Source organism: Sciurus vulgaris (assembly GCF_902686455.1).
Source record: "Sciurus vulgaris genome assembly, chromosome: 5".
NCBI lineage: Eukaryota > Metazoa > Chordata > Mammalia > Rodentia > Sciuridae > Sciurus > Sciurus vulgaris.
Genome location: NC_136465.1, coordinates 35,057,914 through 35,084,452, shown reverse-complemented (window position 1 = coordinate 35,084,452; position 26,539 = coordinate 35,057,914). Strand labels below are relative to the sequence as shown.

The 26,539-nt window shown below is 34.4% G+C and overlaps 1 protein-coding gene across 5 annotated transcripts in view; it reads right to left on the bottom strand.

Moving 5' to 3' along the window:
• Positions 1 to 26,539, bottom strand: part of TENM3 (teneurin transmembrane protein 3) — a 1,088,270-nt gene that overhangs the window by 941,026 nt on the left and 120,705 nt on the right. For all 5 annotated transcript variants that reach the window (XM_079141831.1, XM_079141840.1, XM_079141843.1 and 2 more), the window contains exon 2: positions 20,629 to 20,791. The gene's annotated coding sequence lies outside the window, so the exon portion shown is untranslated. The remainder of the gene's footprint in view (positions 1 to 20,628; positions 20,792 to 26,539) is intronic.

Below are 26,539 nucleotides of genomic sequence, written 5' to 3'. Positions count from 1 at the left end.
ATTTAGTAGGCTATGGTTGTGGGAAGCAAAAGAATACTTCAAAATCAGGCTTCAAAATAATCATTTTTTCCTAGTAAGACCATTATTAATGATAAAGCCTTCAGAAAATGAGTTATTTTTTCCATTTTATTTTAATAGTGAACTGTAGCACCCAATTACCAGGGCTTATATTGTGCACAAACAAATGTGGCTAAAGAGCCTATTCAATGCTGCACATTTGTTTATGTTGGACTTCATTTCTAAATGTCACTAACTTGCTATTTACTTTATTTGGCAGTTATGAGAAATGAGTCATCTCCCCTGTATGAACACATTTTTAATTTTGGCCATCAATAACCATGACGATGATAATAGACTGTAAGACTGATAGTGATGGTTTTTTTTCCCCCAACCAGCTTGGTATAATTGATAGTAAAAGTAAAAAGATCAATAAAATAGTGAACTCTTGCCTTGACTAAGCAACTGATAATGTAGAGATGTTTAGAGTGATTTGCTTAAAAGATGAACAATGAATTTAACTGTGGGTGATAGTTTATAGGACTTACCAAAATAATTATTCAGTGTGTGTGTGTGTGTGTGTGTGTGTGTGTGCGTGTGTGTGTGTGTGTGTTTGTGCGTGTGTAGAGAATGGAAAAAGAAAAAAAAAATCACAGAAGGTACGGTAACATGCACTTAGGTTAAAACTTAGGGCATAAAAGGTAGCAAAATGTCAGAAGGGATAATCATCCCCATATGATTCTCAGGAGGGAAGAAAAGGAAGACAGTGGACAGTCAAAGACATGTAATCATAAAGGAGTAACAGAGTTCTTCAAATTCCCAGCATTGTACTCAATCAACTTCTGGGTGGGGACTAAGAAACTCTACCTCCTCTTCTGAGGCTTTGGAGTGACTTCCAGAGTGGGACTGACTGAAGTTTTTAGGTCACACTTTCCATTATCATAACCATAATGGGTTCAACTTAGGAGAAATTAAGCTTAGAATAATATGTACTTACAAAGGTATAAAATTAATTCTGTTTTAACAGTGGGGAATTATCTAATCCCGGTCTATTCAATTTAACATAGATATGCCTAAGTGACTAGATTAGTGCAAATAAAGGGAATTAGGGAGAATGTTTAGAAATTTTATTAGCAATTTAAAAACTATTGAGTAGTTAGTGAAAAGTGTCATGTCTTAAGAAGAATAATTATGGCAGATTTAATTACTAAATTATTTTCAGTCCTAGTTTTGGGATGTGTTTTGATCCAGCAATTAATTATAATATGAATTACAATTACAAAATTTTAAATCTACAGGAGAGTTTTCATTTTTTTATTTTTTGTTGTTTTCTGAGTTTTCTTTTGGAGAAGGGGAGATTATTTTATTGCTTCGTTTTGGTTTTACTGAATTATGATAAGATAATATGATCTTAAATTTCTGTCTTAGAATTTGTTAGAGTTCATTTTGTGAAGTTCATAGTTCATGGGTATTTTTTTTTTTTAATGGAATAAGAAAAGTGTGTATTCTCTGTAGGCAACATGGCATTTTAGAATCTTAAGATCATAGGCCCCAGAGGCAGACCACCTGGGTGAAATGCTGCTTTCCTACTCTGGTCAGATACCTGCAAGCAAGTTAAGTCTGCTATACGGGTTATACCAGTTCATAGGTCAAACCTGGAAGAATGCCAATGCATAGTACCATATGCATGATGTAATTATTAAAAATATACCTGTTTATCCACATGAATACATACACATACATATATATATAATATATATGTATATTTGTATATATATATATATATATACCTCTATTGATTATATTATTTGAATTCTTGCATTTTAAAATCTACACAATTATGACTCTTCTGTTTTGTATCCTAAGTTCCTATAATCATTTGATTTTTTAATTAATTTTTAAAATTTGTTCTAATTTGTCGTACATGACAGTAGAATGCATTTATAAAAGAAAATCATTTGATTTTATCCAAATGCATTTATGGGAGTTTTGATTTATGCTTATTCCACAGCTTATTTGCTCTGTGTAAAAACATTTCTAATCCTTTATCTTTATGAACAAAGTTTTACCCTTCTGTAACACTATTTTTGTTCTGTATAAAGATCCTAACCTTGAATCACATGTTAGACGATATTGATATGGAACTCCAACTTTATTTCTTGTTTTATATCTCCCGGAGACTGCTTGTGTATTCTTACATTTCCAAACATTTTTAAAGTTTTATTTCAATAATGTGTTCTATAAAAGCAGTTGGGGTTTGTCTTTGGCTCTCTTTGGAAAATACATTTACATTTCTTGTCACATGTTGGATTTGATTACACCCCTACCTTCAATAAACTATTTAATATTATACATTGCTTAGTTTTCTTATTTTTCAATTCTTACTTTTGCTGGGTTCATTGATTTTCTTTTAATTCCCCCAATAACCACTTCCTTCTGCCTTCAAGAAATACAGATTTTAAGTAGTTAAACTATTTTAAATATTTCAGAGTTTCTGGTAAAAGATTTTATATCAAAAACTGAAAATGAGGTAAAACATTTAAACAATTTTGGGAAGTTATGAGAGTTGTTTTTTGAACAATGGCGATAGTTGCTATTGTTTTTTAAAAATGTATTTCTTGAAATTTGGTAGAAAATACAGATTTATAAAACTTACTCCTATGAGTGAAATTCCAGAGGATGGTGAAATTTTTTCTTGAACTCAGGAAACAAGAGTGAACAGAACTTCAAGTCCCTAAATACAATCTCTTTGTGAGGCCAGATTTAGGTATTGGCTTTTAGTAATCTTTCCTAATGACATTAGATGAAAGCAGTTTGGCTGTCAAATACTTACAAGCCTGCACTTGGCCCAAAGCAGCATATACAAAAATTGTAGTGATACTTTTATTTATTAATCTATTCTGTTCCATAAGGTGCAATTATCCAGTAAACATACCCTCTTAACAGCTTAGAAGGCTAATTAGTGCAGGCCATTTGCAAAACTTCAAATATTTGGGTTCTTCCAATGGTTCTATGCAACTGAACTTCGTTCTGCTAGAAGTTCCCAGGTTCAAAAAAATGGAAACCCTTCCAAAACTTCCTAAATGACTCTGACCCACATTCCCTCTTCAAGTTAGATATAGATTATGTGATTTTAAAATAAAATACATTTGAAAAGTGCATAACTGGCTAGAGATCCTTGTTAAGTAAGCTAAGAAACCTCCTTCCTCTCTCAAAGATCACAAGAAGTTTGAAACATCCATATACTACTGGACCTTCTGTCCTTCCTTCCACATATGTCCCCAAAGAAGCTCATTGGTAGCTAAATGAATGCAAGAGTCTCACTAAACATTTTTATTCAAGTTCATCTATTGTCATATTCTGAAGAATTCACTTGAGAAGTGAGGTGGGAGCAGTAGTAAAGACAGTTGCGAGCTGTCACTGGTGTAGTTTGTCATTGTTCCACGGACAAAAGGCAGACTGTCACAATAAATAGCATTTATTTTTTGCATATTTGTGGCTTAGGGATGGAGAAGGGGAGGTGTCACTGGAGGTAATTATAGAACACATAAATAATAATAGTAGCTTGCAAATCATTGATCAAAGAAACAGAGGAAGTCGGCAGAGATGAAGGTGATAAAATAGATGCTTCCATCACTAGCTAATTTACTACCCTTTAAAAAAATATGTTCTCCACCCTAACAATAAAAGTAGAATGATCTCATTTGCCTCTTCAGCTTCAGGTAAGGAAGATAAAACTTCTAAATAACAGGTCTTGGGAATTATTTCAGTCACACAAGGATGTAGGTTATTTGCCGTTCAAGAGGTATTTTATAAATTAATAGTCATTACTTTTACTAACTAGATGTCAGTGGTAACCCTTTTGTTAACTCTGAGCATTACTGTGGTGAGCACACCAGCTTGCCAAAGCCTAGAGTGATCCATGCATGAAGTCTTTCAGATTAAGTCTCTTAGAGATAAAACTTGATTTTAGGCTCTGAGAATTCCTAGTGTATATCACACCTAGGCAATCTGACCTCCTGAGAGGTCAGACACCTACCATCCAGAAGATTGCAGACTTGAATCGCACCCTTCCTTTGGAACTGCCCCAAACATGAAAAAGATGACAACAGAGTGTGATGCTCAAATTGAGTCTTAGGATGACAGAGACACTGTGGCTGCCTCCTCATTGCCTGCCACCTATGGAAACTCAATGAGAGAATTCCCATAGGCTGGCACAGGCTGAGAAACTCTCTCCCCATGTTGTTACAATGTTGAAAGTTTTCTCATTTACTGCTGGTGAAAAGTGTCTATTGTGGCTTCTAATAAAAACCTGTGAAACCACATGGGTGTAAAGTAAAAATTTTTTTCAATGTTTCAAGAAACTGGTGACAATGCTAAGTTCACTGTTATAACTTTGGGTGTGAAGTATTTCACCCTATTTGTGATGGCAGGTTTACGTCTGTGCTGTAACCTATTCTTACAGACACATAATTGGAACCTGATTTCACACGTGGACAGAGTTTCTCTCTACTGATTGCATGATTGCCTCAAACTCAAAACTGATAAATTACACATGGATTGCATGTTAGTACGAGGATGGGCACTCTGTGGGAGTTTATGAGGATTAGTTAGTACTTTTCCAAAGAAAGTGTGCTCTGCTATGATACGGAAAGTCGACAGTACCCAGAGCACAAAGGCTCCAAGCAATCCTGCACATGATAGCCGAATACCCCAGAAGGGAGAATAACCCGGAGTGAGCTTGTGAAGACATTTTGGCCATCAGTATTTGAGGAGTCGGTTTTCCAACTTTGCTGGTTGTTATCCCTAACATTTGCTTTTGTACAGCAGTTTTGACAGTTGCAGCGCTCACAGCAAACTGCCATCGTAGTTTGTTCTGCTTCAGTGCCACTTGACTGTCACAGCCTGTCATGAGGCAAGAAAGCTCTAAAAACCTAACCCTATTCGACAGGGTTTAATCATTCCTATTACTCCTGTTGCCTGCACAAGCCACCTTGAAGCACACAACATACAATTTTACCCTGCCAACAGCACCTGCTTCATCTGCTTCAGTTGTTCCATTTTTTAAAAAATAGAGTGATGAACTACACTGTTTCGATGAGGAAAAAAAATCAGAATAAATGCATTTATTTACTAAAGATACAGTACTAAAATTCAACAATTATGAACCAAACCAAAAGGAAACTGCAGTTCCTTTTTGTCCTTCTTCAGGTTGCAAACTGTTTATCTCCTTATTTATACTACTGGGCAAGAAAGGAGGTAACATTTCCTTTGTTTCACTAGGAGGAGTAGGTAGAAGAGAAGTGGTTATTTCTTGATTCTGGAAAGCATACAGGCAAAGACATTAGCACATTTTTCCCCAGTGACCCTTTCTTTCAAATAGTTTTACATTCATTTACTTGCTTTTCTCCGATCTGTGAAATTAGGAGAGCCCTACTTGGTCAGTAGTCAGCTCTTCTGCAACAGAGATACTCACTGAAGATTATTTAGATCTTTGGTACATCATCACGTATTTCCCAAGAAAGGTCTCTCTCAACTACAGTTGATGAGGGGACATGATACTAGAGATCACATAATTAGACTGTTTTTCATTTAAAACAAGGACAAGAATCAAGAACATTATTTCCCACCACAATGAAAATAAATCCAGGCTTTCTTGTAAACACTAGGATTGAACCCATCAAGATCCAAGAAATGTTGACTGACCACTGACAGTGACCTGTAATCATGTACAATCACCTTAATACACAGGACTGGAAAGCAACTGGGGGCAGCATACTAAGGATAAATTGATAATTTTATGCATTCAGATTACTTAGCCACAAATTAAGCATCTCTTTAGGAATTCATGTTTGAGGCAGAAGTTGCTTGGTTTTGGCCAAGTACAATGATATGACTTAATTAATGTAAATAATCCATTATTTATTAATGGTTTCTGAATAGCCACCTGAACTTCCTATATTTAGATTCAAGTTATCTAGTAAAGTGTATATATGCACAATATTTCAGTTGATTCCCACAAACTTAGTTTATCAATGATGATTGATTTATGACTAAACCAATCTGAGTTTCTTTACTACACTCATATTATACCAGAGAAATCATTTCATTTTTATGTTATTAAATAAAAAAATTAAGACTGCATGAAAGGAAAGATTCTTTATGATACTAGCACTTTGAAACATAAAAAAAATCACAATAAAAACAATCATGATCCATATACTCTGCAAATAACTGAACTTGGACAGCTGGGTACAAAATTAGACTCAATTCCCTTTAATTAGCATTAGAATAAAAGGAAATAATAATAATAAAAAAAACCCTTGTGTCTGGAATACAGGAAAAGGCAATGGACTCCGTCATTTTAATTTACTGCCCCCCTAGTAATAGAAATGCCGAAGCGACTGGCACTGAGCTCAACCTTAAATCTGAGGCTAGGGAACCAGGAAGAACTCAGGCAGAAGACCAGTTTGCATTTGACAGCTGACCTCCTAAAATCTAACAAAACATATGACCTTGATAATGCCTTTGTAAAGGTAATAATAATCAAGGGCAGAGGAATCCTTTGTCCCATATAATAACATTTTAGTGTGCCAGGGGTTGCAGGTTGTATTAGTTAAGGGTCTTCACTAATTAGTTAAGGGTCTTTAGTAATAATAGAATAGAAATGTCAGGCATGGATTTTCATAAGACAGTTAGGAACTCTTTAGAATTATCCAATTCTGAAATGAAAGTCACGACTGAAGTCATGTTTATCTGACATCCATCCCTCCGGAATGTAGTCCAGCTTATATCCAGTCACCTCACGGTCACAATCCTCATGTGCCATCCAGATTGGCTTAGTAATTGTTTCTTGAGCATATTTGATACATCCCTATCATCAGTCTTATGTTAATGGCACTTCCTATTGAAATGCCCCTTCATTTCCTTATCATTTAAAATATTGCCCACGTTTGGAAGACTGATTTCATAAACTTTCTTATCCACGAGACGTTTCTTCATTTCTCACCCAATGTTTGTTTCAATAGAGGCTATTGAAGCATTTAGATGCTTCACGTTATTTGTATTTTCCTTATAAGAATAGGTTATTTTTTTAAACTGTTTTCTCCATTGTGTTATGAGCAACTGGAAAGCAAGGACTATGTGATATATACATATGTATGTATATATAGATACATATGAATATGTGTAATATTTTTTGTCATGGGGACACAGAACACAGTGCTAGCAGTTAGCAAGTAGGAGAACTATGGTAATTTCTTTCTTCATTCCCACTGATTCTTCTATTTTATTAATACCATCATAAATACCTTCAACTCTGCTTTTGTCAAATATGCCACAGTGGTGACTGTTGGTGTGGTTACTAGTTTGAAAATTTGTGAATACTAAACCAATATAAGGCTTAAAAGCTGAAATATCTACCAACATGACTATGATTATACAAAGCGTTTGGCAAGGAGCGTGCTTGTCAATCTCACACAGTGCCTACTTCCCTGCATTGTTTCACTACTAAATGAATTAAGCCTCATTAAACTCCCCAATTCTATTAATTGGAGAGCTCTCTTCAGTGTTGCCTGCTGGCTGAGGAATCCCAGTCCATCATTTTGATGTACACAAACTTAAATAGCGCCTCCTTTGTACCTAGTACCGTGTATTGGTATGACAAGCAAGGAAGTCTCTAAGCCACTCTGCCATCTGCTTGTTCAGAATAAAAACAAACAAAACTACACACAAATAATAATCAGTGCCTAAAACATTTCTTTTGGGACCTAAAATTGTGTGAAATGCCACTAATGTGACCCACAGTATCATTTCAACGGTCTCTTTGCTGTGGAATGCAAAGGAAGTCAGTCTGAGTAATCAGCAGAGTCTAAATCTCGGAAAAATGGCTCAAGCCCAGCACCAACCTATACAAATATTTTTATATATTGAACACAGGATAAATCTATTTATTTTCTTTCATTTTTGCAAAACAACTGTGGGTATTATCCAAAAATAGCTGACTGTTAACTAGACAACTAGCCAGATCTATAATGCTCCATGCGGACTCTGGCTGGTGCGTCTCCATCTGTACAGCCTGCTGCCTGCCTGTTTTGAATTACGGAGAGCTGGGAGGGGAATCCAAGAGATAAGGATTCAATGGCATAGGTTGCCTCTGCTCTCACTTTCATGGGGGAGATATTTTTCTCTTTTATGCTTCAAAAGTGGCTGCTTATATAGGATTCCAACCAACCTCCTCACGTTTAAAGTATTTCTGCGTGAAGAACACCTGACCTATAGTTCTCTGAGTACCAGGTGCAGATCTGATTACCTTCAGGTGTCCTAATGCTATTTGTATACATGTATTTTAGTTCTTTCCTGCCTTTTGTGTCTATATTTTTTATACTTTAAAACTTGAAGAGTCTTATTTCTTTTAAACCATAATATAACACTTACTAGGTAGGGAAGTGCATTTGCAGGTGAATTTTAATCATGTACTTCCACTTCTGATATTTGGTTTCAGCTATAAGCACTTAAATCTACAGTGTGAGTGGCAGTAGGTAAAGGTTTTAAACTCTTCCTAGCAGATGAAGTAAGTCTTTCAGGTATTAAATTGCCCCTGAGTTATTTTTAGTTTCTTATATTTGGTCACATTACGTGCCATGATTTGAAAAGATCTAATTTATTTTTTTCTATTTTGGAAGCAAAAATAGAAATTTCCAGCAACTGCTGACTTTACTTTTTAAAATAATTTTCTTTTCTGTTCTGCACAGTCTATGCAGCAAAGATTGGAGAAAATGAAACTAAGGGTTTGTTGTTGATGATCGTTACTCCAAAATATAAAATAATACCATTGTTATGTGAGTTAATAATTATAATGCTCTCTATTTTGTTCTTGACTGATACCTGCATTCCATTTTAAATCCAAATATAGTAATGAGGAATTTCAACAGCTTATGTTATGAATGTCCTTGTCAGAAATCAAGGCTCTTGTCCTTTGTGCTAAACTGCTATGGTGGAAAGAATCACTGGGGAACAGTCCGAGGTTGAGAATATCAAAACAACTGCTTATATGTATGGGACAGAAATTAGGAATGTGAGTCCAGCCTGCTGTTTTGAAGCTGAGGACTTTATAAACATTGAATCTTGTGAAGAAAATGGAAATAATAAGTAGGAAAGTGATGTTAGGAAACAGGACTTAAGAATTGAGGGGATTGGAGATGCAAGGATTCATGAACAGTGCTCAGGTACTTGCAGGGAAGTCTAGACGCTGGCTCTGTCTTTTCTCTCTGTCCTTAATTTACAGGTCAGTCTTTACCTCCCATCCACTCCAAAGAGAAAGGTCATGACAGAAATACTCAATCGAAACCCCCCTATCATACAATGTGTGACAGCCACTGAAATACACAAAATAAAATTTAAGCATAGTGAGGGAAAGGGAGAACTCTGCTCTCTGGTTATGATATGAGACTATTTCTGTAAAAAAGACTTTTGGTTCTCGATGGGATAAGGTCTGTGCTCCTGCCTGTTACTCCAGGGTTTCCTTTCTCCTGTCAAACTTAGGAGAATGCACAATTGTTTCCAGGGAAGGAGGCACTTAACAACACAGAAGAGAGAGATTCCAGAGTTGGCAGTGGAAGGAAATGAATAGTTTTGAATCAAAATTGGGAAAATAGCAGTTGCTTTTTTTCTTTGGAAGACCTTGGTCCTGACTACATTCAATTTAAAAAAAAAAAAATTCTGTCTCTAACTTCAGCTGGAAACAATATGGTTCACTGAAAATAATTTTGGCTTTCAAATCATGTTGTTGTTTTAAAAGATTAGATCCATTCCCTCACTTTTCAATCCTACATTATTGTTAATATTCATGAGATCCTGATGGTGAATCTCTAGCATTGAGTTTTTTACAAACCAAGTGTTAATAATAATCCTAATACACACAAACTTATAAAAAAATGCTATTTACCCTACCATGTGATATGACTAGCTGAAACTGTGTTGCCAGTTTGAATAAGAAACCTACTAGTGAAACAAGTATTTTTGTAAATGATGGTATGCTGAAATATTTTTAAATAGTTATGTCTCTTACAGTAAAGTAGATATAGTTTAAGCCAAGGGCATGCTAGCATAGAAATTAAAGTAATGATTGACCTTTCTAAATATACAGAAGTGCTCTTCATTTACACTTGTCACATAGTGACCCTTACTGCAAATTTACAGCATAATTTTACAGATAATTCCACAAGTGGTTGTTATATTTTGAAAAAAAAAAAAAAAAAAAAAAAAAAACCACCCACATGTAGGTGGTCCAAGACTGACCCAAGAAATCCCTGGAAGAGATGTGATCTCTTCAATTTACTTATTCAGATAGCTACCTACCATGTGATATTTGGTGGGTAGTCTGTCTGGAAATCTGCTGGATGTTATTCGAGTGAGCATTTCAGGCTAATTTACATCCTGAATTTAAGTACAACAAGTCAACAAGTGCCGTCTTAAGGTGGCCTTGACACAACCAAAAATTTTGGAATAAAATCCTATTGAGATGTCCATGGAGAAAAGGAGCAATTGGAGCCACTGTATAGAGAAGTTAGCACTGCCTAGTTGAGTAAACAGAAACTAGGAAAAATGCTGAAAGTGGCTTTCTCTTAGATGCCCCCCCCCCCCCCACACACACACACTGTGTGTAGTGATGAGGATTGAACCCAGGGCCTTAGGCATGCTAGGAAAGTGCCTTGCCAGCTGAGCTATATCCTCAGTCCTCATTTTCATGTTGTGGACCTATACAAGTGAGTTGGTAAAACCATTCCAAAGGTAAAATTTTCTTTAGCTTTTTTAGTTTTTTTCATCACTTAGGACACATCCGAGACACCATATAAGACATGGTGCATGCTTATCTGAAGAATTTGTAGTTCTCTTCCTTTCTGTGGAGGGTCTTCTACCCCTTAACCATGAACAGTGGGCTTTTGAGCCACCTTCTAGTAGCTAAGGATCTGTCACTTACTGCAATTCCTCACCCATGACTGAAAACTTTCTTTGCATGTCTTTCCCATATCCCCTTTCCTCTCTGCTCCCTATATGAACTAAAGTGAACAGATAAACCAATCCTTAATAACTGATAACTAGATTCTATGTCATTGACTTGGGAGGGATTTTATTTTAATAAAGGATGTTTGGAGACACAAATATTAATCTGGAGGAATCGATAATTAATGCTCAATCTTGTCTGTGGTAAGATAGTAGGAGATATATTTTGGGGGCAGGGTGTGTTTCTGAAGCCCCTTTAAAAACGCTTTGTTAAAAACTATTTGATCTCTATATCAAGCTACCTCTAATTATCACACTTAGAGGAAGAGGTCAAATTTGATGATATAGTACGATAATTTAAGGGAAAGACCCTGAGACAAAATGAATGGTTTGAGGTTGTAATATAACTTTCATCTTGCAAATTCACAAAAGAATCTGAACTTGTTAACACACAAACCATCCGAAAAGTATACAATATTGGCAATAAAAGCACAAAAGTATAATACCTTTAAAAAGAAACCGTCTTTTCAAACACTGCTAGCCAGAGTGCTCTGCAGATGAAAAGCAGGTAGCGACTTTCTCTTTATTACAGTCACATATTCGCCCTCAAACATTTTTCTTTTGAATGGGCAGAAATGAGTTTTCTTTTAAAAAAAGCAGTATTTCAAACAATGTGTTTTCTGGTGATAAGAGATCTGTTTTAATGTCTTTACAAAAGAGGACCTTCAAAATGGTATGTTACGGGGAAAAGCGTTAGGATTACAAACCACACTGATTTTAAAAGCACCCAAAATTCTGTAAAATTGCTCTACCCCTTGCCAAGTTTTTTCAGGGAGATGTAGGATTTTTAAAAATTTTTTCCTCAAGGTGATTTATGTTACTTGTTACTTGTTAGTACTGCTTTGTGAAGAAAAAACCTCAAATGGACCCTTTTTAAAAATTTCTCAAAACTTAGTTCCCACTATCTTTTTCTATTCATACAGGGAAAAGTCAAAGTAATGGATCTTCTTCCAAGGAATCACTTTTATAACAATATTGTTTGGGAAATAACCAATTATCAAGTCAACTTTACTATATTTTCTTGCTGCATTACCCCGAGGTAAATACTTTTCTTCAGCATCTTGATCTTACAACATCATAGATGTCCTCTCACTTAAAATTTAAGAACTGTATTTAATCTATATTTTCACTTAGCAAAACTACTTGAACAATATTTTAGAGTTATTCTGTAATGTTCTAGATTTAAATTACAGTGTAATAATTTATGCATGGTGTATGTAGTGACACCTGGCCCTCGGCCTCTTGTCTAACAATATACTAGACAAGAATTATTACTTCATAATTCACACCCTGTCATGTCTTATTGCTTAATTAAAGCACAACCTTCCTCTACATGACAAGCAATTGGACTGTTAACATTATAGATGATTATCCAACCTAACATATTTTATTTTTACAGCTTACTCTTTTTATGTACATAGGATACTCATTTCAGGTATACTTACTCCTAAAAACATGAAAAATCTGTTTCTTTATTTACTTTGTGGATGCTGCACAAATTCATGGGGAAAGTGTTATGTGTTAGGAATTAGTAATTTAGATTTACAAATAATAGTTCAATATCCATAAAGCAAACTAATCCATGTGGGATGGCGCCTGTGTGTTATTATTGTCTCCGTTCTCTAATTGACCAAATTTATATTCAGGTATATGTTTATGTGCCTGCACTTGTAAAATAAATGTAAATAAATAGATGCATGGATCCCATATAAGAAAACTTGAGAACTATTGAAGATCTCAAAAGAGAATATATGAATAATAAAATCTACCATACACTTGGATAAGAATGTTGTTCAATGCAAATATATTGAACTTTCTCAAATTTATCAATGGATTTAATAATTGAATTCAAATTTGAAAATCAACAGATTTTTTTATTTAAAGTGATACTAAATTTTTAGGTTAACAGATTTTCAAAAATGACTAGAAGAATCCCTAGGGTGCAGAGAAGAGAGCAACAAGGACTGTGTAATCCCATCGTATAGTAAAATAGATAAGAAAGGTAGAATAATTAGAAGAGTTTGTTACTGGAGGAGACATGATAAGAGAGATGAGTGAGAGTCTGGAAATAAATGCTAATGCATATGAATGTTTGGTTATTATTTAAGTAATATGTGAAATAAATTGAATAGAAGCAACTGGTTAGTTATTTGGAGGGAAAAATCTGGGCTCTTCCTAATTTTTTTCCAAAATAAATTTCAAATAGATCAAAACTCTAATGTGAAAAATGCAATTATAAAAGTTCTAGAAGGTAAATTTATTAATGAAGTTGATAAGATTATTTCAATCAGGATGCAAATTCCAGAAGTAACAAAGCAAAGATTGAAAAATTAGTTAAGGACACCATAAATAACCTTAAAAGGCAAAGAAAAATCTGAGAAAAAAATATTATGTATGAAGGAATAATTTTCTTACTTTTCAAAGAAAACATTCAATTTATCATTTTAAAAGATGATTGCCCCAATGGAAAATGAGCGAAAAAATCTTAGGAACTGTATTAATGTTGATATCCTGGTTGTGATACTGCAATATAATTTTTGCAAGATGTTACCACCGGGCAAATCAGAGTAGGAGGTGCACAGGATTTCACTGGATTATTTTTTAAAACTGCATGAGAATATATAATGATCTCAAAATAAAAAGTTTAATTTTAAGAAGCAGAAAAAACTTAGGAAAGGCAATTAATGGAAAAAGAAAATTGTAAGACCCAATAGAGGAAAATATATTTAATCAACATGAAAATGAAAAGGGATGAAAAGCAATTTTCCTTTTCTATTAACTTAATAAAACTCTAAAATGCTTAATAACTAGTGCTTATAAGGGTGAGAGTGTAAGGAAAGATCTCTAATTCACTATTGGTGGACACATACATTTGTATAATCTTACTGACAACAATAAGTGTATATAAACAAATTCTAAATGCATGTTGTCTTTGGCACACTGAAGGTAATTTACTTGATGAGTATATCAGTAAAATTTCTCAAATATAGGTCACATAACCCTTATCCGAAATGCTTGGGACCAAAACACTTTTGGATTTTGGAATATTTGATATACATAATTAAATATCTTTGGGAGGAGACTCAAGTCTAAACAGGATTTCATTTATGTTTCTTATGCATCTTAAACACATAATCTGTTGGTAATTTTATACAGTAGTTTTAAAGTAGTCCTGTATTTTGCCTGACATAGCACATGAGGTTGGGTATGGAATTTTCTACTTGAGCATCATTTTGGCACTTAAAAAGTTTCAGATTTGGAGCATTTCAGATTTTAAGATTAGGGGTATTCAACTTGTACGCATATATACAGAAATCTATAACAGTTGTATAACAATGAAAAATTGGAAACAACAAAAGGGCACATTAACAGGAAAATACTGACTAAATGAGTGTTGGCAGCTATTAAAAAGAATGAGCCAAATATCTTGTGTTCACAATATACATCAAAATAAGAGAATGGGCTGGGGCCATAGTTCAGTGAAACAGCACTAGCATGTGGGAAGCTCTGGTTTCAAAACCCAGCAAAGAAAAAAAAGGAAGGGAAAGAAACACATAAATAAAATCAAAACAATAGGTTTAAATATATCTTTTGAATTTTCTTTTAAGCTGATCAGTAGGGAAGTAGGTCAAGGATAATTATGATAGTAATGAAAGAGAAAATAGGTTTTTAAATTTTCTAATAAGTGAAAAAGAGAGTGGTACCTAAGTAAGTAAAGCCACAGGTATTCAGGTAGAGAAAGATAGCTAGATCAGTAAATAGCAATAAATAGGGAGTTTACAACCAAAGGAAAAAAAAATTCCTATCTTTTCCTTATTACTACTTAGACCATTGTCTCCTAACCATCCTCAAATATCCCATCTTTGAATCATACAACATTAGATGACTTCATTCTTTATAGCTATTCTTCATAATTGTATACAAATTCCCAGGCCATTCACTTAAGTCCCTTGGAGATTTTCCACATTGGTTTGTTCACTCTATCAATAGGAGGAATCCTATCAAAATTCTGAGTGATTTGAATATTCATATTGGTCCTTCCAGTATTAGGGTATAGCACTGTTTTATTTATTTATTTATTTATTTTTCTCTCCTTTTTTGTGTTCAAGGGATTGAACCAAGGACCTTGTACATGCTAGGAAAGTGCTCTACCCTTGAGTTATATTACCAGTTCTTTTTCAAAATTTCTTTTAAGACTGAATACCACTAAGTTGCCCAGGTTGGCCTAGAAATTTCGATTCTCTTGCCTCAATCTCCTGAGTCATGGGCGTTACTGATGTGCACAACTGGCTTCCCACTTCTGAGTGTCAAAGTTCTTTTATTCTATAATTAACCACTTATGTGGTCACAATCTAGAATTTTTATTATAAGTAACTAAAACATGTCCATTACTTCAATTTTTAGCATCCCATGCTCTAACACCCATCTCTTCCTATCATTATAACTCCCTTTCTAGAAGACTCAGACTCACTCTGCAATTGTTCCTACAGTCTTTCCACCTGAAACCATACTTCTGCCTCCCAACCATTTGTTTATCTGCTTACCCAGTTCAAATTCCATAACCTTGCTGTATAATCACTCCCTTGTATACACGATCAATTCAGTTGCCCCAATTGAGGTTCTTTCTTTCTTTTTTTTTAAATTGGTTCTTTTTAGTTATACCTGACAGTAGAGTCTATTTTGGTATAATTATACAAGTGTGGAATATATCTTAATATTCACCTGGCAAAATGTCAGCAGTTGTTGAATCTGATCTCGATCCCCTCTTCTTCTACACTACACTGTTGAGTGTGCTGAATGAAACCACAGAAACGTAAGGACTGGTCTCACCTAAATTTGTGACCATCAACCTTCATGGTACTTTTGTGCTTCCAGGTTTTCATATTATTACTCCATTGTTTACTCCCCACTTCAATCACTGTTTCCTTTTTTTTTCCCCCAGACTTTCTGTCTTCAAATCTCTTTCAGTCTTTAAACCAATGACCTTGCTTATTGCATTAAAAAAATAAAATGGGTAAGTAGTTAGGATGGATCTTCCACAATCCCTCCACACCCGCCCACCTTTTCTCATTGGTCTTACACCTGTTTCTCCTCTATGGCTCATCCCTCCGCTTCTGCACAGGCATGTTTCCTCTCATGTACCTGTGGAGAACCTCAGAAGTTTTTTGCATCAATTTCCCTTTTTTATTTATTTTTTGCATCAATTTCCCTTAATCAGTTGACTCATTTCTTACAAATATGAATCACTGTTTTTTTTTATTAATTGTATATTTCTAGTTGTTGATGGACCTTTATTTTATTTATCTGTATGCGGTGCTGAGAGTCAAATTAAGTGCCTCACACATGCTATGCAAGGTCTCTACCACTGAGCCACAACCTCAGCCCCTGAATCATTATTTTCAAGGAAAAAAAGAAACCACTTCCTTTCCCCCATCTGCTTGTATCTACCAACTAATTTTTTATTCCTATTTCTAGCAAGATTCCTTCAAAGAACAATCTTCTTATGAATTACTCCTGATTTTTTTTCTTTCTCTTGAGTCCAGTTCAATTACATTTTTCTCTTCTACTACACCATCAATGATCTAACATTGCTAATCCAGTACAATCTTCATATTCCTTGGTTAGAGGATAATATTTTACAAATGGATCCTACTTGGCTTCCATGATACCAACCTTTTCTTATCTCCTTGGCGAGTGCTCAGAATTCCCAATGCTTAATGTTGAGGTGTCCATGTGTAAGCCCTTGATCCTCCTTTCTATCCGCAGTCACTCCTTTAGTGATTTCACCAGCCAGATGACTTTAAATATCATTCATATGCTTAGAATTCCTAAATTCCTTCTCCAACCAAACTGTAAAGTACACAGTAATGTAGTGTGCTGTTTGTCCACCATTTCCAACTGACCATCCTTAGGCGTCTCAAACAGGTCCAAAATAGATTTCTACTAACCAAAGACTTAGAAGTCATCTTTGACTCTTCTTGACCGCTCATATCAGCAACTTTCACTAGTACTATCTCAAAATGTATTTGGAATGTAAAACCACATATTATCACTTCCTTCTCTACCATCCGGGTCCAAGCCACCATTATCCCTTGTCTAGATTATTAAAATAGTCACTTAACTTGGGTCTCTATCTGCCCTTCCTCCTTTTGCGTACATCATTAACATAACCAGGAATTTTATTTAAAAACATACATCTTACCTCTCTTTAAAATCCTTCTACATTCTACATCCAGAAAAAAAAAAATACCTTAATCTCTTACAAAGATTTAAAAATTAAAGTCTAGTACTATGACTTCCAGTTGTCTGTCTCTGATCCTTCTGTTGCTCTTACCTTTCTTTCCATACATACTCCAACTCTCCTGGCCCTTTGCTCCATTCTTCCCTACCAGGAGGTTCTTTTCTCAGAGGCTTTGTGCATGCTGTTCTTTCTGTGGGAACTCTTTCCCAGGGTAGCTGTGGTTTTCCTCCCTCAAGTCTTTGCTCATATATGACTTTCTCAATAAAACATTCTTTACGATAGTTGCACCTCAGATCATTCTTCCCTGTTTGGTGTTTCTCTCTAGTGTTTATCAACACCTCTCTCTCTCTCTCTCTCTCTCTCTCTCTCTCTCACACACACACACACACACACACACACACACACACACTTAGTTATTCTATTTCAAGTGTTTCCCCTCCCCACAAGAATGTCAGCCCCAGAAGGGTCAGGAGGTCTTTTTATCTGTTTTGCTTGGTGTTACAATCTTAGCCCCAGAAAGAGTGACTGGTATAGAAAAACCTCACCAAGTATTTGATAAGTGAATGCATAAATGATAGATATGTAAAGGAATATACATTTATATGAAAAATATTAAGAAATTATAATTAGTATTTTAGAGGAGAGAGACATTTGTGAATTTCTGTGTTTTTCCTTATTCATATACATAGTTAGTTTTCACAAGTTAAAATATGACAACACAAATCATATTGGTAGTGACATTATGGACTATTGTAGGACATTTACAGGTTTTTTCCTATATAATTTTGGTTTTTATAAGGCAACAAATGTTGTTTTAAATAAATTCACATATTCTTTAAAATTGCTATTAAAGTTCCAAGCAAATAATCAGCCCAGAGATCAAACAGTAGTGTGTTAATGAATTTCCCAGCTAACTGGACGGCCCTACATCAAAAGAATTATATGATTTCTAAATGAAGATATAAGATGTCTAACAAATGACCAAAGCAATAAGCACAGGATAAATGTTCTGTTTTGAAGATCTGAGTTTACTGAGTTTTTATTATATTGTGTGGGTGACTAACATGTCTCTTGCTATGTTTACTCATGCATCACCTAATAATAATATGATTGTGATGTAATGTAGCATTTGGAAACTTGGATCTGGTAGTATGTGTTCAGAAACAGAATACAGTAGGAGCTGATTTTATTAGATTGAGTGATAGGCTATTACGTTAATGGTTCCATTCTAGGCAAGGTGGCCCTTGCTCATCATAGTGCTGACTATGCTTCATTTAGTAATGACTTATGGCTTTCTGTCGAGCATCAGCACTATAATTACCCAACACACATGAAGAAAAAGTTGGTACTAATTCAAGTACATTTCACCAACTTATATCCAAAGGCATCGCCAACATAGCGTTGTTAAAGTATCTTAAGTTTTCTGTTAATGCAATTAAAAATACGCAAGTTCAAGTAGAATTATCTGCCAATGTGAGGAACATATGGTTACTTTTTCTACTAATAAATATTTCTACAGATATGAGACTAATGAAGCACACAGTAATACTGCCTTTTCATGATTATTAAATACAAAAATTCTCAAGAGATAAGAAAAGATTTAGGTCATTTCAAGCATAATTTCATAGAAAACCACTTGGAGTATCACACCTTAGCATACAATCTAGAATGAATTGTATTAAGAACATCCAATTACATATAATCAAAGTGAACACTTGCCTTTTTGAAGCATTTCATGCGCCTTGCCCCTAAATAATTTTTAAAGATGTGTTATATTTTTATATTTCACAAGCCTTTATATATTTTATTTGGGTACTGTTAGCTACCAAATTACAAAAAGGTAATTCAGTAAAGGTATTCCATTTTTATTCCATTTCAACCATAGAGAGAATCATGCTGTTAAAAACATTTTATATTTCTTAATGAGATTATCAGCTCAGGATTTTCTGATACCTCTCTCTCTTTTTTTTTTTTTTTCCATTTCAGGTTTTCTCACAGGTAATAATAATGCTATTTTGCTAGAAATGTAATCATCATGTGATTTTCTTCTCAGGCAAGGCTCCGTATTTTGCCCAATTTAAAACAGTGGGCACAGCAAATGCCATGGTGTAGAAAAGAGGCGGTGTGGAAGTCACATACTGTCCCCAGTATTTTAGTCTTCTAAAATCTTAAATGAGCCATTTTTAATTTTTGTTACTGGTGGTTCCCCTAAGTATTTTCTGAATCTAGTCCTGCTTCCTTCTATTATTTTTTTCTCTCTAACATTTTTCCAGTGTTAATTTTTTGGAATGTTAGGTCTGGTCTTTATTCATGACTTCTAGAGCTACCGTGTCTCCATTGTTTGGTACTTTTTCCTTTTGTTTCCACCCTTTGCTTTTCCCACTTCTATTGTTTGTGATGTATCATTTTATGCTTAATAATCTCTTAATCTAGTGTTAAATTTTCATTCCTTCTCTACTTTAAAAAATTTTATAGGGTAAACCTCAAGTCCTATTTATATTTTGCCTGAATAACACATAAATTTTCAGTGGTATATTTTAAAAATAATTTAATACCCTAAAATTCTTGTATTATTCATGTTTATCTTGAAAGTAATTGAAACAGCGGGTTTTTCTTAATGGTACAGGCATTAAAAACTTGTCATTAAAAACTTCAAATATAAAAAAATGTGAAATGACATTCAAGGCAAAAAAAAAAAAACTCTTCAAATATAGACAAGGAAGTCTAATACAGTACAATGTACTCATTTTTAGCAAATAGTCCTGTCTCTGAATTTTATTTTAGAATAATAAATCACTTAGATTGTACCAAGTAGTTTATTAGATTTCATGAAATTAGAAGTCTTAGAATATATATCGATTTCTTTCAGAATGAAATAAACCTAAAAGAAACATTTCAGTATGGTTTTTGACTAAAACTGGGGATTAGGTGTGCTTACAATTAGATAAATTTCTGAGAACTAAATTCAGGGACTAAGATTGGATTTGATTTCAAACAATCTCTCCATAGCATATGCATTGGTTGCTATGCAACACAATTTAATATCAACAAATGATGCCAAGTGAGTTTTGCATACTGTAATTGGCTTTCAAGTCTTGCTGCTTGAAAATTGTAAAGAGAATGTGATTATTTAAATTTAAATGGCTATGTTAAAAATGCTAATTTTTATAATTAAAAAAAATGACAACACAAAACCTACATCTTAAAACTGAAGAAAAGAACCACCTTCTGTGATAATAAATGTGCAACAGCCTGGAAAGTTCCTCTTCCACCCTTTGGGAGGGCATAGAACATATTGAGATAACTTTTTATGCTGGTCTACTCACCTAGCTTCTCTGATGAGTTGGCTGAGGAAAGCCTAGATAGAGGCAGAGCTCAATTAGTGTAATTTATGTATCCTTGGACGTCAATCATTCCTGTTGAGAGGTGGGACTCGCAGGCTCTCAGTGCATTAATTAAGAGCTCATCTCAGCAGAGCCATTTTTCTACCTAAGGACCAAAAAGAAAGTTTTAATTAGATTTTTAAAAGCAAGTATGTCATATATGAAAGCAAGTATAGTTCTTTAGTTGGTAGGAGAGGTAACAACTGGAAGGGAATATCCCAAACAATACAAAGGGCACCAATTCTCAGTGATCTGTGATGTGAAGAGTAAGAGAAGGAGCATCAATTTGAAACACTGGTTTCCACCTTTGGACAATCACTTCATGGAAATCACTGAAGTTTTGACTTTGTTGTTTCATTGCCAACATAATTATTGGACCCCTGTCTAATTATTGATGCAAAGCTGATGCTGACCGAGTGCAATTACAACGTTGAGGACAGACAGTATTTTTCTCTGATGACTGGCTTTTTGTTCCAGGCCAGCTTCTGACTGAATATGCAATGGACAATACAATGCAAGTTCAGCAAAAGGGAGTGAGGAAACTTGCACAACACATCAATTTCACTGGTTCAGTGATGGAGCGAGTGTGCGTTGCTGGCTAACCTAAAAACCCAGGGACTCGAGAGAGGTAAAAACTAGCTGGGCTCACTGGTGTCAGCTGCTTGAGAGAGGCTGTTCTCCTGGAATGGCTTTTGTGAGGCCATCAAACATACTCCTTAGGGCTCACTTGGGAAATAATAGATACATTATTGATTAAAATATTTATAAATTAGAGGAGGGAAAACAAATTTTAAAAGCTAGTTCAGATTCTAGAAGGGAAATACATCTCCTAATAGCAATTAACCCCTCCCCCTCCATAATTAAGGAGTGGGGTCAGAATGCATGCTTGGGAGAACAAAAACAAAGGAGTTTGCCAATACCAAGGAAAAAGCAAAAAGTGGAAACAAAAGGGTGAAAAAATCAAACAGTAGAAACATTGCAATACATCTTAAGAATAATGAGTACATTTCCTAAAGCTAACTATTCCAAAAAAAAAAAAAAAAAAGTCGGCACCAGAAAAAGCAAAAACACAAATTTTCTGCTTTTGGAAAGGTATAGACAATGGGGAAATATAAACCCAAGCACAATGAGCACAAAATAAATGATGTAATAATCATGAGGGTGTTTCTAACCAACAGCACTGGTGAAATGGGCAGATGTTGCAGAAAGCCAGGAAAGCTCTGCTCACTGGCTCAAAATAACAGAACGGGTGTCCCAGTGTTTCTCATTGCTATTATATTTCATTTTGTTTTTCTAAGGGAGGGTGTTTAGGAAAGCCAGTTACTGTATACACTATAAATTTGCCACCTAACTAGCATACCTGACATGTACTGAATAACAGCAACAAACCTGACAAAAGAAACTATAGATTTTACAGGTATATGGTTTGTGCACTACGTTTCTAAATGATAGTGTGTGGTGAAAACATTTCCGTATAGACAATTTGTCAGAAGAATAAAGCTGGAAAATTGTAACCCATCATTTATGTTAATGTTCATAAAGATATTTTATAATCCTTTCTCAGCTCTTTCCCCTTACATATTTTCCCAGTTATTTTGCCTCATTTATTGTGCTGTATAATGTTTATTGCACAATACATATAGTAGCACTCCCCAGATACAAGTTGGCAATTGTGCTGGTTACACCAATCTTGTGTGCTTGATAAATTTATGTAATACAACATCCGCATTGAGGGTCATTATTGTGTCTTTCAATGCATCTTTTTATTTGCATGTAAGCCAGGGTATATTACAAAGTCAAATTACCTCTTGGGCATATTGTACTCAAGGATTACCCGATGATAATATTAACATATACAGTCTTGGGCCTTATGATTGTGTGCAATTTGTTTACCTCAGGAATCTGTGTTTTGTAAGCAACATTTAAATTGTCTTTGTGATAGACTGAAGATATATTAAAATTAATGGACATTTTATGCAGTGATTTTTAAAGGAGAAAAATACAGTATGTCTCTTCAGGTATTGTCACTCCTGCCCCTGAAGTAGTTACATTTAGACTTATGATCTGAAGGCTCTTTGCAGTAACAGTGACCATGGCCTTTCCATTTTATACTACTTATCAGTTCCTTTGGGTCATGTTTCTTGACTAAAAACATGATAGAAGCAAAAGGCTTCAGAGCAGACATGAAATTTTGTGATTTTAGTCAAAGATATGAATCTCTTTACTGCTTAATTTTACCTTTATAAGAACCCAACTTTAGGATTTGGGATAAAATCCTTTTCCTGAATGTAAATTTGCCCATATGAAATTGTCTCAACTTAATGTGACCTTTTGAAGTCAGCCAAAACAAAGGTCCAGGACAAGTTATAAGAGGAATGGGTGCATCCATACAAGGCTTTGTGAGTTGCTCTGAAATTCATTGCAATGGTGCCCTAGTTTTCCAAGGAATCTTCCTTAGTCTGCGTTAGAGATGATCAACTTATGGAAGACCCAAGTTCACTATCTCCCCTCATCCCCACCTATTATAGGAAATCTACAGATGTTTTCAAAGGTTCGTGGAATTTCACACCCTGCCAGATCCTTGCTTTGACCAAGACTGTCCTGCTGCCAGAAAGTGACTTGGTATTAAATGGTGACATGCTTCTTTTCCTTTTCCCTTGTAGCCACCTCATTGGCTGTTGCAGCACACACACAAAAAATACACGTGACATTGCTTCTTTTCCTAAGATTGTTTTTCTTTTTCTTTTTTTTTTTTCTTTTGTTAAATACAGGGTCTTCAAAGTTGCTGAGATTGACCTTTAACTTACAACCCTCCTGCCTCAGCTTCCTGAGTGGTTAGGGTTCCAGAGATGTCACTGAGCCCAGTTTTCCTCCAGAGATTTTGATAATTTTCCCCCTCATTTCTGTCAGCGTGGCAGGGGTTGTTTTATGCACCACTTTAATGAACTGGAAGTTTATAAAACAGGGAGTACTCAGAGTGACAGAATAGTGACAATCTGTTTCTATTCAAATTTTGTGTTTGTTCATTTTTAAAAATAGCACAGCAGAGTTGGTATTATTGGTTTTCTTGATGGTATTTGGGTGTATACACTCACATGAAGCTATGTGGCTCTGGATAGCAAAGATCAGGGCATCTATTCATAGAATCGTTTTTTACCAGACAGACCAGTAAATTTTTTTGAACTCTTAGTTAATTCATTTACTGAAATCAGCCAAGCTAGTATATATTAATTTGCCGCATTTTTTAAATACTCATGGGACTTATATCCAAAGGCAAGCTATAATGAAGCTGTAGAGAAAATGACCCAGTTCTATGTTGTCTTATCACTGGTGATTAAGTGTGGAAGAGCAGGTTTATTGTCTGACCTCTTCTACTCTTTTTAAGAAATTGTATTAGAAGGAAGAGAAATTTCTCATTGAACATATTATGAGAAAAAAATATAGGCATTAAATTAGAACTCAGGGTTTAAAACTGCATGGAACATGAATAGCATACACTGGGATTTCCAGAAGCCTTTAAATAACAAAGACACATCTAAGTTTATTTTATAATTCAGATTGGTGATTGTGAAATGTGTTATCAGAATATTTATTTCTGTTAATGAAATCTCATACAACAAAGTTTATGGGCATTAATTCTATATCATGCCAGGAAAGACAAACCAGGTCTTGCTCCAGTACCTCTCAGAATATGTAGGGTTATGTAAGGGGACTGGGTTAGGACTTGCAAAATCTACTTGTTTAGATATTTTTTTTTCCCTAGGCAATATAGGAGAGATGTCTGAGTGGATTATCAGTCTTTTATTTTTGACATTTTATTACTTAGTTTTAATGCTGAGATATTTTATTGTACATGAGCCTAGAGGTTTTCTGCTTTGATGTGTTTATAAGACAGAATAATAAATAAATGATGATGTAGTCCAGTGGTAATGTCAGGTTGTAGTAAGTTTCATATTTTTAAACCTTTTCCATTTCTGACAGAGGAAAAATGATTCGTCTTTAGTGAATTTCTTGATACTCACATTATTAGAATAATCCTTAAGTTTTATTGTGTATTAGGTTATATAAGTGATATCAACTGTTATCTACTTATATGGGGCGTTAAAAATAGCACATTGTTTTTTGTAATTAGTTTACCAGCTTAATGATAATAAGGTGGGATATAAATAATGTACTCTTTTAGGAACAGGTTCTAATTTAACTTTTGAATTAAAATATCATGACCTTCTAATAAAAACAAATTAGCAGTAGTCAAACTGTTCCAGCACATTTGGATAGGGGAAATTCATATTTATTTTAAAAATAAAATGTTTTATATACTAAGCATTTTGTATGTCTTTGTAAATTGTATATGTGGGTATATTAGCACATATTACTCATAACTGTTAATTGTATCTTCATTAATTTAAATGACTTTCTTTTAAGGAACAACTGAAAGTGGAGAACTTTTAATATTCAACAAATTTTCAATATTTCCAAATAATCTTGTAAATGTCATGACATTTGAAAAGCTTTGCTTTATGAGGCTCTTTCTTTGAAGTTCCTGCAGAAACTATACACAGGAGATTTTAAAGAGAGTTTTTAGTCATTCTATAGTCCATTTTCACTCTTTTCCAACAGTTCAGGTTTGTGTCTTATATTTTCGACAACTCAAAACAAGGGAACAAACAGTAGAGAATTTATTTTTCAGTTCTCCAAAAATCTTAATACTTAGAGTAATTTTTAGCCAGTTATATATTCATGTCAGAACAAATCTTCTGGAAAATTGGTGTTCTAGAGTCATCAGCTAAACAACAAATCTTTAATTAAATGTGAGCCCACACAAAAAAGTATATACATATGTGTATTTTTAATGCCAAATAAGAATTTTTTCAACTTCTTTGATTGTTAATATTATGGAAATTATTAATATTATTAATATTATTGTTAATAATATGTATGTATACAGTGATGTGGGTGATATGAAGGAGTCTTGATTGAGTCATTCACTTAGAGATTTATTTGGTGAATTTTTGTTGAGTCCCTAAATATGAAGCAAGTGCTACTTGTGTTTTGGGGTTTAAAAAAATAAGCATAACAAATGAGGACCCTGATGTTATTAAATTTCCATTTTAGTAGATATACAGATATAATTGTTGCCTAAGACCTCAATATATTTTTACCCATTCTCCTTATTTACCTTTTTTATTTGCCATGACTACTATTATCAATTCAGTGATGTTCATTTCCTCAAAACATTTGAAAACATACTTTGTATTGAAGTCTGATTTGCCACATAAAATGATTGAAAAAGCAATTCTACATTACTTCTAGGCATTCAGTATAAAGGGAAAATTTTCAAAGATGTTTATGGCTTAATAATTAAATCTGGGTGAATGTGCCTGCTGGGAACTTCTGCAATAATAAAATAGAATGGCAGGTTTCAAATCGCAAACAAAGAACTTTTTCTTTCAAAGATTTGAGTCACAGCATATTAGTATTTAATGGATTTTGCATTTTAAAATGCATAATGTCAGAATTCCTTGGTAAGGAGTCTTGAATAATTATTCAAGTACAACCCAAAGGGTTATGAAAAATAAAGAACAGGAATCAAAATTTGTTATCACCTTTCCAGGGTCTCAAAGTACCTAAAACAGTAAGACCCAATTTTCTTGATCTCAAATCTAGACCTTCCTTTTTCCCCAAAGATACTTGCCCTATGCCCTAAAAGATAATCAGATCCTCAGTCTTTTCTGCCTTCTACTGACAGGTCCAGAGCCGGGAGCCGGCAACTACTTCTGAACAAATGGTACCCACAAGAGGAAATGGTCATCTGTGGACAGAATTGATGTTGATCCACAGACCTTGACATGGT